Below are 19,696 nucleotides of genomic sequence, written 5' to 3' on the forward strand. Positions count from 1 at the left end.
GATAATATTAAAAATTTAAAAGCAATTTGTATATCCTTGAGTTTTCTGGGATTATAAATTATTAATTAATTAATATCATGAGGCGGAAGGTACTGATAAAATTAATCAAGGTGGCATTGTACTAAAACTCCTTACTGTTTTCTTCCTGTCCAATAGAAATACCCTTATTTCTGAGCTGAGCGGCATCGTAATTGTGCATAACTCTATGAACATAAAATGTTCAGTCTGATTAGCCAAATTACGGTAGCGGGTTACGGCAGTCTCATGCGTTACCCTTCCCCGCAACCCGCTGACATCTTATTACCCTGTCCCCGCCACCGTCTGTCACTCTCTGGGACGGCCGTGCACAAAGTTGTCGGACTATAGCTACAACGACCCCTTCAAATCAGATCACAAAACTGCTTGACGGCAGAAAAGGAAGCCAATGTGACCATCTTCTTGCCCCTTGCACAGAATATACCCTATTATACTGTGCAAAAGTAGCCTACAATTGTTACTTACTAGTTACTGTACTTCATGAACCTCATGGACAAGGAAATAGAGCAAAGAGTGGCAAGTTCTTGGAGAAGATACTGGTCTTTAAAAAGTATAATGTAGTATAATAAGTATAAAGTTTTTAATATGTGCATTACACCTTGCATATGGATGCCAAACATGGTCCTTAACAAAGAAAAATATGCAAAAATTGAAAGTGTGTCAACAAAGCATTTAAAGAAGCATATTAAAGATCAAAAGGAAAGACATGGTACGACTAACATAAATCAAGAAGAAAACTAAATTAGAAAGGATAGACAACACTATAAAAAGATTAAAATGTCGATGGGCAGGACATACCTTGAGAAGCAATATTGATAAATGGACAAAAAATATTATAGACTGGTATCCAAGACAAGGGAAAAGAAATCAAGGAAGACAATCCATTAGATGGGAAGATGATTTTAAAAAAGTGGAGACGATCTGCTCTGGGCAGATCACAATGGAAATTTCTGGAGGAGGCCTATGTCGGAAGACTTAATGTTAAGAATATCACTCATATTAGATTATTATTACTTAGCTTAGAATATTACTTAGTCACAATATTATTTAGATTAGAATAATACTTAGACTAAATATATATTGTTCGAATCTTACATTGTTTGCAATAAAGGCTTATTCATTAATTCATTCAGTTACTGTACTTTCATCCTCTCTTCATGACTACAAAAATCCTGGTCTCTTTAGACTACATTTAAAAAAATACTCCAGAATAGAAATGTTAAGCGACCAGCATGTTTGTGTAATACAGTTGATAGAACGGCGAGTTGCAGTATCCAGCGCGCTCTAACCACTTATGGTATCGCAATAAAAGTTAATGATTTATCCTTAGATCATTTATACGTGTAGATAGACTGTGACAGCTGTGTGTGTGTCGGAAAAAATTGAGGTTGACAGTCAACCTGTATATTGAGCAATGAATACACACTAACACAAGTGACATACAAATCGCGAGTGTAAGACGTAGCTCGTCACGCACACTAATGTAATAAACCTGGCCTGTTTTCGTCGGCTGTCTAGCAGCAAGAGATGAAAACATAATCTCTATCGAGTCGTATAAATTACCTAAGGATTTGCCATTACACCGTATTTTTGAGAATGAATTGCAATTACAATATTTAATATTATATATACTTTTGCGTAATATGTTCCATTATAAATCCCATGCTATCCCATCAGAACATTTTTAGTGTAGCCATATTCATGCTGATAGCAATATCGTATTTCAATTAACATTTTTAAACATTATGGAGCACAAGTCATATATAAATCGGTTACTCTGATATCTTTTTCTTTTTTTTTTTATTTACATTAAAGTTTACAAAAGAAAATACTTAAAGCTAGCATCAGAAAACCACACGGGTTTGTAATATATGCTAACAAAGAGTTAAATCTAGGTACATTAACTACAGAACATTAGTGCCAGTTAGATAAATTGTGTAAATATATTTATTTTAAGTGACTTAAAAAGTATGACTTCAGTTTTTTCTTAATATTACAAGGATTTATACAGTTCCGTACATCAGTGGGTAATTCATTAATTAGGCGAGGAACTAGGTAAGCATTCGTTCGTTCGCCAATCTTAAACAATAGGAAAGTAAACATGCGCGTTGATAATATTGGAAAATGTTTACTAGCGCCCACGTGTTTTGTTTTATTTATGTTTTACGGGCAAGGCGTTCATCTGATAGTAAGTGATATAACCTGTCCATTACAAAGCAGTACCCCTGAGGACTTTCCCTGAATCGAATCGATCGAATCAGAAATAAGGAGATCCGTAGAAGAACCAAAGTCTAATAGCCAAAATGATTGTGAAGCTGAATTGGCAGTGGGCAAGGCACATAGATAGCTCAAAGAACACTAGGCCGTTGGGGCAGTAAAGTACTCAAATGATGACCACGTACCAGAAAGGGCAGTGTTGGTAGTAGTCTCCTACAAGATGGACCGTTGATTTGGTCAAGATCGCCGGAATAGATTGGATGAGGTCGGCAGTACCGATCGTCATGGCCATCTTTGGGGGAAACCTTTTTCCAGCAGTGGACGTCTTTCGGCTGGTATGATGATAACCTCTGAGCATTCTTCATTGAATCCAAAATTTTGAGCGGCACCACAATTACTGATTGACCGCTGAAAAAGACGCCGTGTTGCAACATGCTATCATGATAAAGGGAAGGTCCATACTTTTTTGTACTTGAGTTTACAGAAACTTTACCGCTTGTCGAAAATATACTCCACCTAAGAGATTTACATTAGTCAGAATGACGATCCTGATTTATTGTTCATGAATGTATGGTTTTAATTAGTTGTTATTATTATTTTTTTTTTATTAAAACGAATATATGGTCATTGGCATTATATAATTCTATAGCAGGTATTTGTAATATTATAACCGTACATGGTTGTGATACTTATACATAGTAGACATATTATTATTACAAACAAAGAAAGGTCATTTTACACTGAATTTGCATATTCAAATGACCATATTGTTTGTACCGATAATAAGTATTAATACATGCTCGCTATCTGTATTGATTAAAAAAAAATTGTCCAGTTATTATTCTTCTGAAAATAATGTAACAAAAAGTGACAGTAAGAAAAGAGGTCAACGAACTCAAACCGTAATACTGCGTGGCCTTAATACAGCTGTCACTTTTTGTCTCGAAGAAAAAGTGAGATGTTATCTGCTAACGGTAGATGTTTTTACAAAGTGTGATTTTTGAAACCAATTTACGCTTGGCACTTGTGACCTACTCACTATATCTTGAAAAACTTTTTTTGTTAATTACTTCCACTTTATATCAGCAATCGACAAGAAGTGGGTTTTTAGGAATGTTTTTTACTTAGATAATTAAGACGTCTAGATGGATCCTCTTGCTGCTAGACAGACGTCCCTGCTGACACCTGGCCCATACGGCAAAAGAAAAAGCCGATCTTCTGTGCGCTCTTTTTGCCTCCAAGTCGACTTCAACGCAAAAACACCGCCGACCATCCCGCGGTGTCAGAGCTCTATGCCTGAAGTACAGTTGAGACAAAAAACTGTTCGACAAGCTTTGTTTTCGTTGTTTTTCTTCATGCTTAGAACGTGTGCCACTGAGTTGATGCTGGTGCTAACGTGTTTATTCCGGTACTCATACTCAAAAGGCATAATCCCTGACTCATGGAAGTCAGCCCTTGTCCATCCGATCCAAAAAAAAGGTGACAGTTCGGATCTGGCAAATTGCAGGCCTATAGCTATTACCTCCCTGCTCTCCAAAATCTTGGAGAGCATAATTAATCGCCAGCTCTTAGTAAACCTAGAAGGTTACCAATTGATCAACAGTACGGCCCTATCCATGGTCGGTTGGCAGGCGATCTTCTGGTATATCGAACACATAGATGGGCGGCGGCTATCGAAAGCAAAGGAGAAGGCCTGGCTGTTAGCCTGGATATAGCGAAGGCCTTTGATCGTGTGTGGCAAAAGGCACTTCTCTCAAAACATCCATCCATCCATTCCATCATCTGCGCTTCCTGAAAGTCTTTGCAAGTGGACCACCATCTTCCTCAATGGGCGCAGGATATAGGTCGTTGTCGACGGTATTGTCTGGAGTGCCCCAAGTCTGAGTGCTATCTCCTACACTGTTTCTTCTTCATATCAATGATTTGTTGGACACCTACAACATACATTGCTATGCAGGCGACAGCACTAGTGATGTAGTCACATGTCGTGATACTTTCGTGCTGTCACTGCTGTGTTTTTGAAGTTTTCATTGTCCTATTTTGACTTTTGTTTATATAATGGTTATGTAGGTTCTGATGTTTTGTCACTATAATAGTTCTACAAGAAAAATAAATACGTTTTTTAACTCATACCAGATTCATTGATTTTTCATTATTATAATAATAATCAGATATCACAACACAACGTTTCAACCTTTACATCAATCTATAATGCTGAAAAAAAAATCGCTCCACACTGTGTTATAAATACTAATTAAACTCAGGCAGGTCAATGTCAGTGTCATCAATTCAAATCAAATTAATTCATTCAATTACGTCATAAGTGTCTTATGATACAAAAATTTTACATTTTACCATTTACCAACACTTTGGAAAAGGTTGAGTTTTAATGAGTAGACGTGGCAAGAAAATCAAGGTCACAGTTGTATTTATAACAATATTTACAGTTTAATAATTTTATTAATTACTTTAATTACCATATTAGCTACGTGAAGCGATGTGCTTAAAATATTTACACAATTTTAAAAATAAATTAATTAAATAAAAACCACAATACTTTTTGAGTATAATATGCATCAATTCACACTGTATACTGTACATTAATAACTCTCGTGGTTTTTATTTAATTTATTTATTACTTATTTTTTACTTGTGTGAGACATGACGTTTAAGTAGTTTTTAAATCTATGTGACGCGGTTACATAGATGGTAATTAAAATAATCAGTAAAATGAAGAAACTGTAAATATTGATATAAAAGAGTGGCCCTAATTTTCTTGCCACTCATTCTCATTAAAACTATAAATATATATATATATATATATATATATATATATATATATTATTTTAACTTTAATATATTAATTTTAAATTAACAACCTGAAGGTGAGCTCTTGATAAAAGGATCATCAAGTCACCAGCAAGGAGCGCCCGAACACGTGAATGACGCATTGACCAGCAATCACCTCCTTCGAACAATCCAATATTTTAGAGAAGGAAACGACCAGCCCACCACTCCAAAAGCAAGCGTCATTTGAAATCAATGACGTATATAAAAAAAGGCAAAATATGGAACATTCTACAAATTACATCATAATAATCTTCGACTGACATATCTATACATTACCGCATTTACTCCAGTTGTTTAAAATATTCTTCGTCAATAAGCATCAATGTAAAACATTAATTCAGTTCAGGCTACGTATGTTGGATTTAGAACCCGATTCGGACAGTGACAGTTGACAAACGACGACGAAGGAGAAAACTTTTGCCGTTCCGGTATTAGACTACGAACACAATGTTGGAAATAAATTAAACCTGATTTTCGTTCGAAAAACATCAATACGGGATCAAATTTGGCATAGTTGTAATGAAAAAGGTCAAATGAACAGTTAATTAAACACGTTTCTTATCAAATCAACTAGTTACATTTTATATGAACCTATTAGTAAGTAAAGTATTTATTCATGATACAACACATAACGTTATAATATAGGTTATATTTGACATACATATATCTACACTTATGATGGTCAATAATCATCAGTTACATTTTAAAAGAAAAACTTTATCTTAACCAACCAGTGCCTCTCAGGATTCTTGCAAAAACTAAAAATTCTGAGTGGCACTACAGTTGCGCTCATCACCTTGAGACATAAGATGTTAAATCTCATTTGCTCAGTAATTTCACTAGCTGCCACGCCTTTCAGATCGAAACACAGTAATGCTTACACATTACTGCTTCACGGCAGAAATAGGCGCCGCTGTGGTACCCATAATCTAGCCGGCATCCTGTGCAGAGGAGCCTCTCACTTGTGGAAATAAAAACAAAGCATGCGATAGATAAGAACATCTCTAACGGAGTTACGGCAAAATAGAAAAGGAGAGCTAATGGATGCTTACGAATTGTTAATGAACAAGTCGTAAATAATCAGCCACGCTTGGCATTAGTTAGTTGTCATTGAGAGAGTGAACTGTGTTCATTAAAATGCACTGGTTTTTCCACTTAGTTTATTGGTTAATAATAAACTGTACAAACTAATGTTAGAGGCACTGTATAACAATGTCTATTTTAAGATATGGCCCTGGTGGAGATAAAAAACTAAAAACTACGAAAATACCGGAGGTGAGCGTAATCACAGAGTTCATTTTCAGCCGGAAGACGTCCACTGCTGGACAAAGGCCTCCCCCAAAGATTGCCATGATGATCGGTCCTGCGCTGCCCTCATCCAACGTCCACTGAGCGACAATGAGCTTCCTTATAAGGCCCATTACCACAGAGTAATCAATAATATTTTATTAGCATATATAAACAGTATTTCTAAATTTATTTAAAACAACTAAAACTTGTCTATTTAGGATACCTTGTTGTTCTTAAAACTTAACAGAATATAATATTTTATCGCAATACTTTGAATTTCGTAAGAAATTTCTCTTGTATTTGAATATTATTATGAATTAAACTAATTTGTTCAATGACCGCTTGAGTTCCCTCAGAAAATATAATAGGGACATACAAAAATAATCTGGCGACGATTATTTTGCAAAACATACAATTTTCAATGTATCTTTGTGATTTTTAACACGAATACTTAGATCATTTATACGTCTAGATAGACTATGACAGATGTGAAAACGACGAAAAAAATTGAATTTAGAATTAACCTCCATTTTGAGCAATTCACGCACGCAACTAATATACCTGGCCTGTTTTATCGGTTGTCTATTAGCAAGTAACTCTATCTAGACATATAAATTATTTAATCACGACTATTAAAAGGTTAACATTTTTATGTTGATAGACACTTTTAATTGTCTGATGACTAAGGAACAAAACAACAGTCGGATTATTTCTTCGAATATTAACACTATAAAATATACTCTAAGGATTATTTACTACTATGTACCTAAACACAAAAATATTATAGCTGTCATGTATCAATCTATCAAGCACTGCACGTTTCACAATCGCTTTTTTCTTAGAGAGTTTCACTAGGCTGACTAGCTTAGTGAAACTCCTTCTTTAAAGGCCGGCAACGCTCTTGTGATTCCTCTGGTGTTGCAAGAGAATGTGGGCGGCGGTGATCACTTAACACCAGGTGACCCGTACGCTCGTTTGTCCTCCTATTCCATAAAAATCTCGCCCAATTCAAATATTAGTCAAACGAATTATTCACTATAACAACGTGCATGTCATGTAAAATATTATTCATATAATTTCTCCTCTAAAATGCTTATTTTATTATTTAAACAGTGAATAATTAGCAGTTTTAATCATTATAATCGAGTTTAAATTTAGAACATACCAATGTATACGATCTTCTTGCACAAAAAATACTCGATCTAACTCTTTGTGTAAAGAAATCTAGACATACCTACCTACAAACTGCTTGTGTACACAACTACTCAAGATATGATTGGTCGAAATTTTTAACAAAAAGTTTAGCATTAGTATTATTAATTTTACTTCATAAGTTAAGTATCATTCAAATAATAATAAGAAGATTCTTCTTAATTGTAGTCATTTTATAATTCTAATGTACAGTTTAAATAATTTAATCTTCCTTTATTCTTCATTAAATGTTTATTTTTACTTAAATCTTTCTTTTTCTCGTTGTCATGTTGTAATTGTTCAGGTTTCATCTATGGCGTTCTCTAATTGCATTATATATTTGTCCCGGGTTCGACTCCCGGTAGGTGCAATCATTTATATGATGAATGTTTGTTTTCGAGTCATGGATGTTTATATGTATTTATGTATTTTTAAGTAAGTATATTAAGTTAATTATATCGTTGTTCGTACCCATAGTTCAGGCTGTGCCTAGTTTGGGGCAAGATAATTTGTGTAAAAGTGTGTCAATATTATTATTACTATATAAATAAATCACAGTGACCACTATTGATAAAACAGCGTCATATCAGATATTGTGTTCAGCATTGGCACTATGAAGATTGAACACTTTTCAAGAACACATTATAGTTATATTATGTTTATGGAAATTAAGAGCAAAACAGCCGACAGTTTATATTATAACTCGAATCTTACTATTCAATATTGAATTACAAATTACTTATTGCAAGTTACTAATCTTACCCATATTTTTGATGCCACCAAAACGTGGAGATTGCGAGAGGATTCATAGAAGAAGATATACGCTCTGGAAATGTGGAGCTAGAGAATGTTGCTTCGTGTATCGCGGATCAAATTTCTTACGAAGATTTCAAAACTCCAGGAACTAAAATCAAACAGCTTTTATCGTCCATAGTGCAGTCCCGCACACTGGCCTTCTTTGGACACACTGAGACGAACGACATAGAATCCATAGAACGTCTTGTCGTCCAGGGTAAAGTGGATGGCATTAGACCGCGTGGAAAGGTCACCTTTGCAATGGACCGATCAGATCAATTCTGGTGTGGCCGTCCCCCTGCACTCGAATTACCTCTAACAGAGAAAGATGGCGAGAAATTGTGAGGCGCATTACATCTGCTCCTCCATTACATTTTAGTTCAAGTTACAATCTACCATATGTTCGACAAACGAGTGCCTCAGACCTGAGAAGAACTCCTCATGTAGTAGGATTTCACCGCTCTCAGATGAAGTCAATTTAACGACATTGAATTACGAATGTAGAAAAAAAAATCAAGAATTTTTTTCAAAATAGCATTTTTAAATAACTTATTGAACGACCAATTCAAAGAAGGCACGCCTCAGTCCTCCATAACAATGGACGCAAGAATCGCAAACAAAACTCCTTTTTTTTAGGATAGAGTATTAAATTAAATTTGTAACTAAAATTTATTACGATGCTGGACTCGAACCCGCGACCTCTCGGGTTCTGTCCGAGCTCTCTTCCAACTGAGCAAACGGTTCGAATGACGTATGGTTCGGAAATCTTGTTATGTCTTGTTCAACTCTCAGGTTGTAGCTACAAATTTAATTTTATTTAAACCCCAAAGAGAGGGATATCACAGTTATATATGTTATTGCAAATTATTATAATATGACGGAATGAAAAATCTCATAGGCAAGTTTTATTGAATCAATCAGTCACTGTCACTAACATTATTCAAACAAACAAGTTTATAATTTATGTCTTTGTTCTTTGCTCGTCATAATCAATAATTAATAAATCGGTAATCAATATCAGCGAAGTTTATGAACCTGTCAATGATTCCTCGACAAACCGGTCATTAGATATTTCAATTAATTTCTCGCGAAACAGGCGACCGCCTGTGAATTTTCCCGAGAAGATTTTGGTGTGGACTCACCAAAATCTTCTCGGGAAAAACTCGGAATCTGACCGGATTGAATTTTCACATTTTTTTAGGTGTGGGTATGTTATAAATTTATTCCGTTAATGGTAATTCTTTTTAATTCAATTACAAATTCATTCGATCTCTTATTTAAGATTATAGAACAATGACGTTATATACGCTTAAAAGGACATCTCATTCGCAGAATGATAGCGGAAAGGCAAATTTGTGCTTAAAAACAATGTAAGCACATTTTGGGTCAAATTAAATCAAAAATATATTAGTTCATAGGAATATCATATTACACTTGAAATATGTCTTTTTTTTCATGTTACTCATTCGGAAGGCAGATTTCCTTAGAGAAGAACGAGCAAGAAATTCTAAGGTTGCTCTTTACAAAACAGATTAGGTATTAGAAGTTCTTATTTTCAATGTGATTCACAAAGTGAAGTGTGTCACTGTCCGAATCGGGTTCTTAATTCAACCTCATTGACTAAGAGTATTGTAAACAATTACTGCATTAAATGCGGATACATAGCAGACGAAATTTTATTATGGGTGTAATTTATGGCATGTTCCATATTTCGGCTTTAGTTTTAAACGACGAAATATAATTAGAGGAAAGTGCAAACTATTTCGATTTAATTCAATTATTATGTTAAGACTAGTTCATCATATTCTGTTAAAAAAATTGTTGATGTGAAGCTCATTTTATTGTAAACTAGCTAGCCAGCTGACCCGGCAGACTTCGTACTGCCTCAATCGATATATAAAATAGCTAAACTTTTGTATAAAATAAACTTAAAACAAACAAAAGGCATCCTTTTTTATAAAAACAAATAAAAAAAATGCTCGGTACGATTGATTTTTTTTTATTATTTTCCATTAATTATACACGATATTCCTTACTTACAAAACAGAGTTTTCCTGAAATACTGGCTATTTTAAGTTTTCAATCTGATATTGATAGACACACACAGTTATGATACAGTCTGTTAATCAATTCTAAGCTTTCTGATAAATTTTTTGTTTTGTTGTTGCGAAAACTTAAGATTTATCAATCTAGGTACATAAAAATAATCTGATAGATAGTTAACAACTGTAGTTAATATATCGTTACCTAAAAAAAAGTTTATTTTTTACCTCCTGAGAAAGTTAGAAAGATTTAAAAATTCTAATTAGTTATTCATTTTAAACTACTATTTTAATTTGATTTCTGAACACCGGAAGACACATCAAAGAAAAATTATGAGCATTTTCATATTTATTCACCTTTTAAACGTTCGAAAGCAAGTTGTCACAATAAACCTGTTGTCACGAGGCTTGTGGCCCGTATGTACCACGTCTTGTGGAAGAATCTGTCTCGACAAAACTTAGACTAGTTTCCATTTCAATTTCTAGTTAAGCCATTGCATAGCTTCTATCGCGGGCCTTGAGCGTGGAGACCGAATCCAGAAATTCCGTAACGAAAATAACCTAACACCCCACTTACTACATGTATATAGATATTTCGCCATGATCATAACAGTTGCCGTGGAACAGCGGTTATCACGTATGCTTTTTGTGCAGGAGGTCCCAGGTTCCTACGTTCAGAGTACACAGAAGAAGGGTCGAAAATACTTGGTACAAATAATAATAAATTTCCAGTTAGTTTGACTGGCGATTTCAACATTAACTTCGCTGATAAAAAATCAGAGTATTTTTTCGAAAATATTGAATTTGAAAATGAATAATGATCCACAAGAATCCACTACAAAATATGGGACCACCATTGACGCGGTAATTTCCAGATATTTAGGAGACATCAAGTCTCAAACTTATGTTTCTTATTTCAGTTACCATAAACCTATAGTTTCAATGATAAATATTCCTGAATAACCTACATGTATTGTAAGATAATAAAAATATTTTGAATAATACTTACTTCTCATTTATTTAATAAAAGAAAAAAAAATGTTTTCTTATCGGTCACGACGCTCAGAAGTGTAACTTGAATTAATATCAAAGAAAAAAAAACAAAGGAAAAAAAATACTGCATAAATAAAATAAATAAATAATTATAATTGCATAAGTTGATAAAAAATGTTATGCAATAGCTTTACCCGTCCCCGAGTGCCACATGTCTTTTTTTTATTGTGCGTTGATGTACGCTTTGCTTCAACATAGCACCTGTTTTTGAAGCGTTTCGAAAGGGAAACATTTGCTTAATAATAGAACAGACTAGCAATTATTGAAATTGTAACGATAATTGAATAATAGGTATTTAACAACACAAAAAATTTAACAAGTCACAAGTCATAACAATAACGTAACACGAGTTAATAGTTAATTAACAACTAGATTTTTTTTGATCTGTGACAATTACGTATAATTTAAATCAGGTTTTTATGCTGCTGTTTATAAGCCAACTGTTATCTTCCAATGAGGTACACAATACTTAGAAAATACTATCACATAAACGACCTGAAAGCCCTGAAAGATGATTCGTGACCAATTTTAAATTGTCAGTGTGTGCGTTACCTAGATTTATAATATTCAAAATAGTAAGGAGCTTATTCCAATTGAGGCTATAGTTACGGACTTACGGACACCAGAGCCATTACGCGTCCGAGGTGGTCACGCCACAAATTGTAAATGAACAATAACAGAATTAAAATATGAAAGAAGCTTGTTCACATGCTTCTTAAACATATTTTTAATTTTGTATGTTTCATGCAGCATTTTTTAGTCTCTCAACATCGTTCACAAGCTGCCGATTTCTCTAGTCAATATTTTTATCCAATTCCTGCGTTTAACTTTTGGAATTTCAATGAAAGATCTATGGAGCATTTTGAGCTCTTTGTTCAATCCATCAACGGGGTAACGCATTGGTATTTTTTAACTTGTTATTGTGAATGTGACAGATAGGGGCTATATTTCTCCGGGAAGCTACGAAACTAGACACCATGCAAACGCCAAATTCGTTGCACAACCAAACGGACACCACGTGAGTAACTCTCCATAGAGCTGTATACATATTGTTGGTAGCGGCGACTGGTTGCGCCACCGTGGTGTCCCAGTGAAATATAGCCCTAATTCTATTGTAACATGTGTAAATTTGTCATTGTCATTTGATTGTCATCTTTTGACCTAAATGATTAAACATTGCATTCTCCTATTTCCCATTCCAACAAAAAATGTTATTAATTAGCATCGATCTAAGCGATAATCGAGAGCAATATTTTTTTCGGTTGATGCCTTCTATAAAATAATGTTAATGAGTCTCGAATTTAAATTCATTGATCAATTGTATTAAATAATGATTTAAATAAACATTTCCTTATTTAAACTTGATTTTGAAGCGGATGTGAGCGCCAGAACAAACTCCAGGAAGTTCAACATATTAAATGCCGGCCTATTCGTGCAAAAGTAAATATTTTAATAGTTGAAACACCATAACTATAATTTGTATCTACATGTTTACTCAGCGGTATAATAAATAATTGTAACGCGGAAATAATTATGTCTGATTTTGAAATTTATACCAAAAACTTTGCAAACTTTGCGAATAATATACCTATTAGTGATCTAATTCCGCGATTTAATTCGTAAAATATATAAAAACGAATTATCTGTTTTTACATAACTATGATGTTATGAAATATTAACTGACTTTAACAACGTCAAATTTACCACGTTTCGAGGAATTCCCAATGATATTATAGTATTAAATACTTTTAAATATCATTGGGAATTCTCAGTATCCCTCTATTCAACGAATTGCAAGCGTATAAAGGCAAAGTTATTTTTTATTTTATTTATTGGGGTCAACAAACTGTGATACATTACATCTTACTAACTAAAATACTAAATATAAGGATACTAAATGCACCTTTAAACACAGATTAGTTACAAAAAATGAGAAAGTGATATATAGGTACTATTTTATTACATTACAAGGTTTAAATTGAATACTTAGATACAAAAAAAAGGAAAAAAATTGTAACAAACTATACATTTTAAACAATATAAAAGGTATTAGTTATGATTTTAATGCTTGTACTATTTGATTAAGGATTGGTCTCCGCTGCGCTCGAACTAGATACCGCACTACCTAAGAACAAAAGGTTTCTTTATTACGTCAACTATTAGGTGCTTGTGTGCGTGGCATCTTGACACTCAATGGCATATTTCAAATTTTGTAATATACGCTTCGTGTTATTTAACATTGAAATTAATAAAATACAAAATACTTACTGATGATAATAATATTAGGTCTTTACCTATGAAATTGCCGTTTTGTATGAAAAAATTTAATCGAATTTTTTTCATGTATTTTTAATTTATTAATCGAAGTAAACACTCATGCAATCAATGCATCTTTGCCAACGCAGTGGCAGTTTATTGATGCCCTTCTTAAAGAAATCAGCTGGATGGGAGGCAACAAATTCTTCAAAGGCATTTTGTACTGCCTCTCGGGTATTTAATTTTTATCGCTAAGAAGTTATCCAAATTCTGGAAAAAGTAGTAGTCTGTAGGCGCAAGGTCTGGTGAGTAGGGCGGATGACGGAGAGCTTCCAACCCCAGTTCTTGCAACTTGAAGACCGTCTGCTGTGCAGTATGAGGTCGCACGTTTTCGTGCAGGAGCATCGGAGACGAGCGATTGACCAATGCAGTTTGGAGATGTGCCAGCTTCTTCATCATTGTGTTCAGTTCTTCACAGTACACATCTGCAGTAATGCTCACCCCGTTTGGTAAGAAGCTGTGATGAATCACACCGGCGCTAGACCACCAAACAGTGACCATCACTTTTCTAGGGGTACGTTTTCGTTTAGAGCATTGTCTAGGTGCTGAACCAGGATCCAACCAACTTGCTGAGTGCTTGCGGTTATCAAACAGAATCCATTTTTCTTCGCAGGTAACAATGCGGTTCCAAATTCCTTAATTTTTGTGTATGTTGAGCAGTGCAACGCACGTCTCGCCGCGTACTTGGCGCTGGCGATCATTGAATTCGTGGGGCACCCATTCAAGCAAGCTTTTTAACCTTGCCAATTTGACGCAAATGGACCAATATTGTTTTGACGCTAACGTCGAAAGCTGCTGCTAATTCAGCCGTAGATTGTGTATCATCAGCTTCCATAATAGCCTTTAATTCGTCATTGTCGACCAAAGTCACGGGGAGTGTTCCGAAGAGCTGTTTAACCTGATTCCTGCCACCGAATTCCACCTTCGCACGACACGCCGCAAGTTAGGATATCATCCCCACCATCTGGATGTGTGGCGGTCCTCCCCAGTGCGGCTTTCAAGGAGTTGTGGAATGAGCTTCCTTGTGCGGTGTTTCCGGGACGATACGACATGGGTACCTTCAAAAAAAGCGCGTACACCGTCCTTAAAGGCCGGCAACGCTCTTGTGATTCCTCTGGTGTTGCAAGAGAATGTCGGCGGCGGTGATCACTTAACACCAGATGATCCGTACGCTCGTATGTCCTCCTATTCCATAAAAAAAGTCTTCGGACGACCGTGAGGTTCATTTTGCAGGTCGAAATTTCCAGAACGGAAGCGAGCAAACCAATAATAGGTGGTGCGTTGGTTTGTAGTGTTAGCTCTGTAAACGTCCGCGTCGTTGATGTTGCGTGTCGCGTTGCTTCCACGACGGTACCCATATTACTCGAATTTTTGGCGAAACTCCATGATGACGAAAAATATTGAAATGCGATGAAAATGTAACACTAATCAATAAACAAATAATTACTTTTGGAAAAAAATCCATGTTTAAAATAAAATTATTTTGAAATTAGAATTCTAAGCCAAACAAAAATTATTTTGATTTGAAATGGCCAGTAGGTACTGCAGAACGGCAATTTCTTAGGTAAATACCTATTATTATGTGAACCCAGCGTTTCTTATTTCTTGTAGTATTATTTTTACAAAGTTTTAATAAACAACCCAGCCTTTTAGTTTCAATTGTAAGCAAAATTTAACAAAAACAGAACATGTGGCCCGTCAACGTCACACATTGTTCGAAACTGGCTCGAAAACGCCCACTTGGGCGTATTAGTTTCCGCACTTTGCGACTACGCCTGCGTTATCTAGTTGGAGCGCAGCGGAGACCAACCCACAATCTAAGCTTGTACTATTTGATTTTTAAACATTCTAACTGACGTGTTGAGAATATCAATATGATTAAAATTTACATTATGCGCTTGACTAATTCGATATAATGGAAGTTATAGTAACTATCACGCAATATTTATATGTAGATATGGTAGATTGAGTATATTAAATAAAAAATGTAATGACTTATCAAAAGCGCTGAGTTTAAGCCTATTTAAATATTTATTATTTGATTTTCAGTTCATATATTATTACAAACCAAAGGGCAACATGTAAAACAGTATTTATCGTGTTTAGTTTAATTATAGTTTAAGACATAAAAGATTATTCATATTGATAATATGATAACTATAAGATGTTGTTGGGTTAGCTTATTACGTAATAACTTAAGACAGAAGGACCCTTAAGTAGAGACTGAATAAATTGACCGACTTAGTATTTACTTGGATCTCACAAGTTTGTACGATAGAAGAGCTTAGTTGTGAGACTAGAATTTTTTACAAGTCATGTTTCTGATGGCATTTATTTCACTAATAACGTTTCCCTAACTCAGAAGTATAATAATTTTGACGGTTGTTGTAAAAAAGTAATCAATGAAAGTTTTTCAATGTAGGAATTGTAGAGGTAGCGTGGTTCGAGTAACGCGGGGTCAGGAGACATATTGCTAAAATCAAAATACGAAGTTTCGGTTGACGAATCCTACATTTTCCCATTATGAAAGAATTTTGGATCCGAAGATCGACACGAAGTTCTTGATTAGACGTTTTGTCTTTCGTTTACCTTATTCCCAAATTCACTTGACATTTATTTCGAAACGAAATCCATCCGCACTATTCGGATCCGAAGTATTCGAAAACCGAAACTTCGGCTTTCGATTTTGGTAATAGACCTAGAATGGACAGGGCAACGTTGTTAACCGTTCGAGTGTCATAAAATCATTTATTTGTGTATTAATCCTAGAAGTGAGGTTTATCACTTTTCAAACATAACAAATTGTTAAGTAAAGTCTGAAAAAAGTCTTATGTACGCTCTTTAGATATCTGCCTCAGATCCCACGTTTAATTTTCACTCCAACGATTTAAATCCTTTGAGGAGCGTCGCAGTCAAAGGTTTAAGTTTGCCTTTTATTAATACAATTGTGAATTACAAATACGAGCAGACACATAGTAGCCGTCATTGAAATTAATCAAATTGCTTTTTTCGTGGGATATTTATTTAAAACTGTTCTTTTTTCGTCTAAACATATTAAGTAATTAATTTTAAACAAATTTTTCGGTAATCTTGAAATATATTCTAACAGTTAGTCAGTTCCAAGAAATAGAAAATTCTTTACAAAATAAAAAATTAATACAATTTACTCTTACTGATCTTCTCATAGATTCAAGATCTGATTTTTGTATTGAACCAATCTGGAAGTATCCTCCCGAATAAATAGAAAATTTCCCAATACGATGAATAAGCAATGGAGATATTTATCAAGTAAAAGAAACACCAATTTTTAACCTCCGCAGAATAAATTAACCATAATACTATGTATGACATAATACATATATCATTCTTCGTAATTATTATAGATGCATGCTGAGTAAATCTTAATTTCGTGTTTATAGTCATTTGACAGATGCAATTTGCCTGAGCTTAATCTAAGACAGCCCAATGCCAAAGTCATACGTAAAGTCAAGTTTTACGTAAGTAGTAGTACAGTCTGAGCGAAGTCTAAGTACCTACGCTTTATACATCTAACTCCACGCGCTGCGAACATTAAAGTTAGAAACCAACCAGGGGCGTAGCTACCGCCCTATGAATAATACGGGGCCCCCGACGTGCGTAAGCAAAAATGAATAATAACTTCCCAAATTTTTTAATTCAGAAAGACAAAAGTAAAAAAAAGCTAAAAAAAATAATGTCATCATCAGCTATAAATTATTTAATAAATCAGTTTGCCGAAGGAAAGGCAAGGAGAGTGTATATTTAATTTGATTAGTTTGAAAAAAAAAATTGAAAAAAGTGGCAGATATGATAAATAAATATTTCTTTTAATTTTATGCAAACATTTTTTTTTCTTTGTGAGAAATGTTTACCCTTTAAATAAAAGAAATATTTATTCATCATAATTATAAAGACATTATAAGGGCCCCCAAACAATTTATATACGGGGCTCCGCCAAGGCACGCTACGCCACTGGAACAAACATTGTACGTCAGAGCGCGAATCACTCGCTCTTCGGGCCGTCAAAGACACAATCCATGCCGGGACCAAAAACATAATTGCTCGTCGTGTTTATAAATTACCGAGAATCACCATTAAAATCACGTTAATCAGATACGTCTTATACTTTTTGCACCTGTTGTTAGGCTTTTTTGCTTTAACATTTTATTTATTAAATGCTGAATTTAAGATCCGCATTCAACGATTATTTTAATGCGTTTTTACTAGCAATAACAATTATTAGATGTTTATAATCAAATCTTTATATCCAAGCATTCGTTATCACAATATTAGCGTTTCATATCACTCCCTATTTATCTATAAATCAAGGTAATTTAGAAAATTTCCTAGGCTTAGAAGATAACTAACGATAAGATGTAGCCATTAATCGCAATTTATATAATAATCACAAATTTCTTCTTTATTTATGCAAACACGTTAATTATTATTATTAGCACACGTACAACGCTGAGCATCAAGCAATCTGTGGGAGTTTGCCTTGGTCAATACGAGTGGAGTGGAGTGGAGGGGAGACGAAGCAGAGCACAAAGAGAACCACGAACAACCAACAACGGGTCACTCCTTGTATAATAGTTTTAAGATGTTCATTATGCATGAACCTTTACCAACTATTATATATATTCTTTGCCTTTATCAAATAATCGTTTTTTAACAATTCTATGTAAAAGCCCAAGTATACCTATATTGCCCCACAAAGGACTTATTATCTCGACATAAACGGGCTGGAGGAAAAGTTTATGTTTGTTCCTAGTTTTAAAAAAATATGGTGATCATTGTTGATTGTAAGGACAAAGATATAAAAATGTCCTGTCACGTGTTGGTCCTTGTTACGTGTGCCAATATTAAAATAAATTGAATGTCCTCAATAAAATAGGTACTAGTCAGACTATAAAGGGATCCGATTCCATCGATTTACGAGCTGATAATTATATTATAATATAATAATAAGTACACCGGTGGCCGTCGTATCACCAGTAATCTATAACAACGTATTGTTATGTCAGACTAGACTATAATTTCTTACGCATAATTTGTCCCGTTTAACATATTTAACAACTATACAATTTATTGAACATGTGTTTTTATATGTACCTTGAGCGGGTAAAGATTGTGAGATAAATTATTATGTTTCTATGTGACTAATTTAATCAATATGCATGTGCATTAAGTAATAATTTAAGACTTTACTTTCTTTATAATTAAAAGGAGCCCAAATTAGCATACGTACGGGTAACTCAATGGAATGTGATGACCGCGACTTATCATACTACTAGTAACACCAGAGGAATTACATAAGCCTTGCTTAAATTATAAAGTGAAAATAAATGCACCATTGACAAAAATTATTGATGATCCACTCTGCTAATAATCATAAAAACAGGCTTATTATAAGGATTGGTCTCCAACTAGATACTGCAGGCGTAGTCGCAACGTGTGGCAAATACTACGCCCAAATGGGCGTACTCGAGCCAGACTCGAACAATGTGTGACGTTGACGTGCCACATGTTCTGTTAAACTTTGCTAATAATTGAAACTAAAATGCCGGCTAGCGTAGTAAAACTTTATAAAAATAACACAAAAAGAAATAAGAAAGACACTGGGATCACATATCATCAGTAAGTATTTTGTATTTTATTAATTTCAAAATTTTAAAGATGCCATTGAGTGTCAAGATGCCACGGACACAAGCATCTTATAGTTGCCGTATTAAAAAACCTATTGTTGTTAGTGCGGTATCTAGTTGGAGCCCAGCTTAGCCAGGAGCTAAGCTTTTCTCAGTTAAACAATTCCATTATAAAATAGTTCAACTAAGATTAGTTTAAATTTTCACTTGTATCCGAGACGTTTTTTATTAAAGTATACGTAT

General features: G+C 34.4%; 1 protein-coding gene across 2 annotated transcripts in view; it reads left to right on the forward strand.

Annotated features, from left to right (window-relative positions):
• LOC126976589 (ATP-binding cassette sub-family G member 1) overlaps positions 1 to 19,696 on the forward strand; it is a 118,514-nt gene that overhangs the window by 50,669 nt on the left and 48,149 nt on the right. The gene's annotated exons all lie outside the window — the stretch shown is intronic.

The sequence above is a fragment of the Leptidea sinapis genome, chromosome 41 (genome assembly GCF_905404315.1).
Source record: "Leptidea sinapis chromosome 41, ilLepSina1.1, whole genome shotgun sequence".
Lineage (NCBI taxonomy): Eukaryota > Metazoa > Arthropoda > Insecta > Lepidoptera > Pieridae > Leptidea > Leptidea sinapis.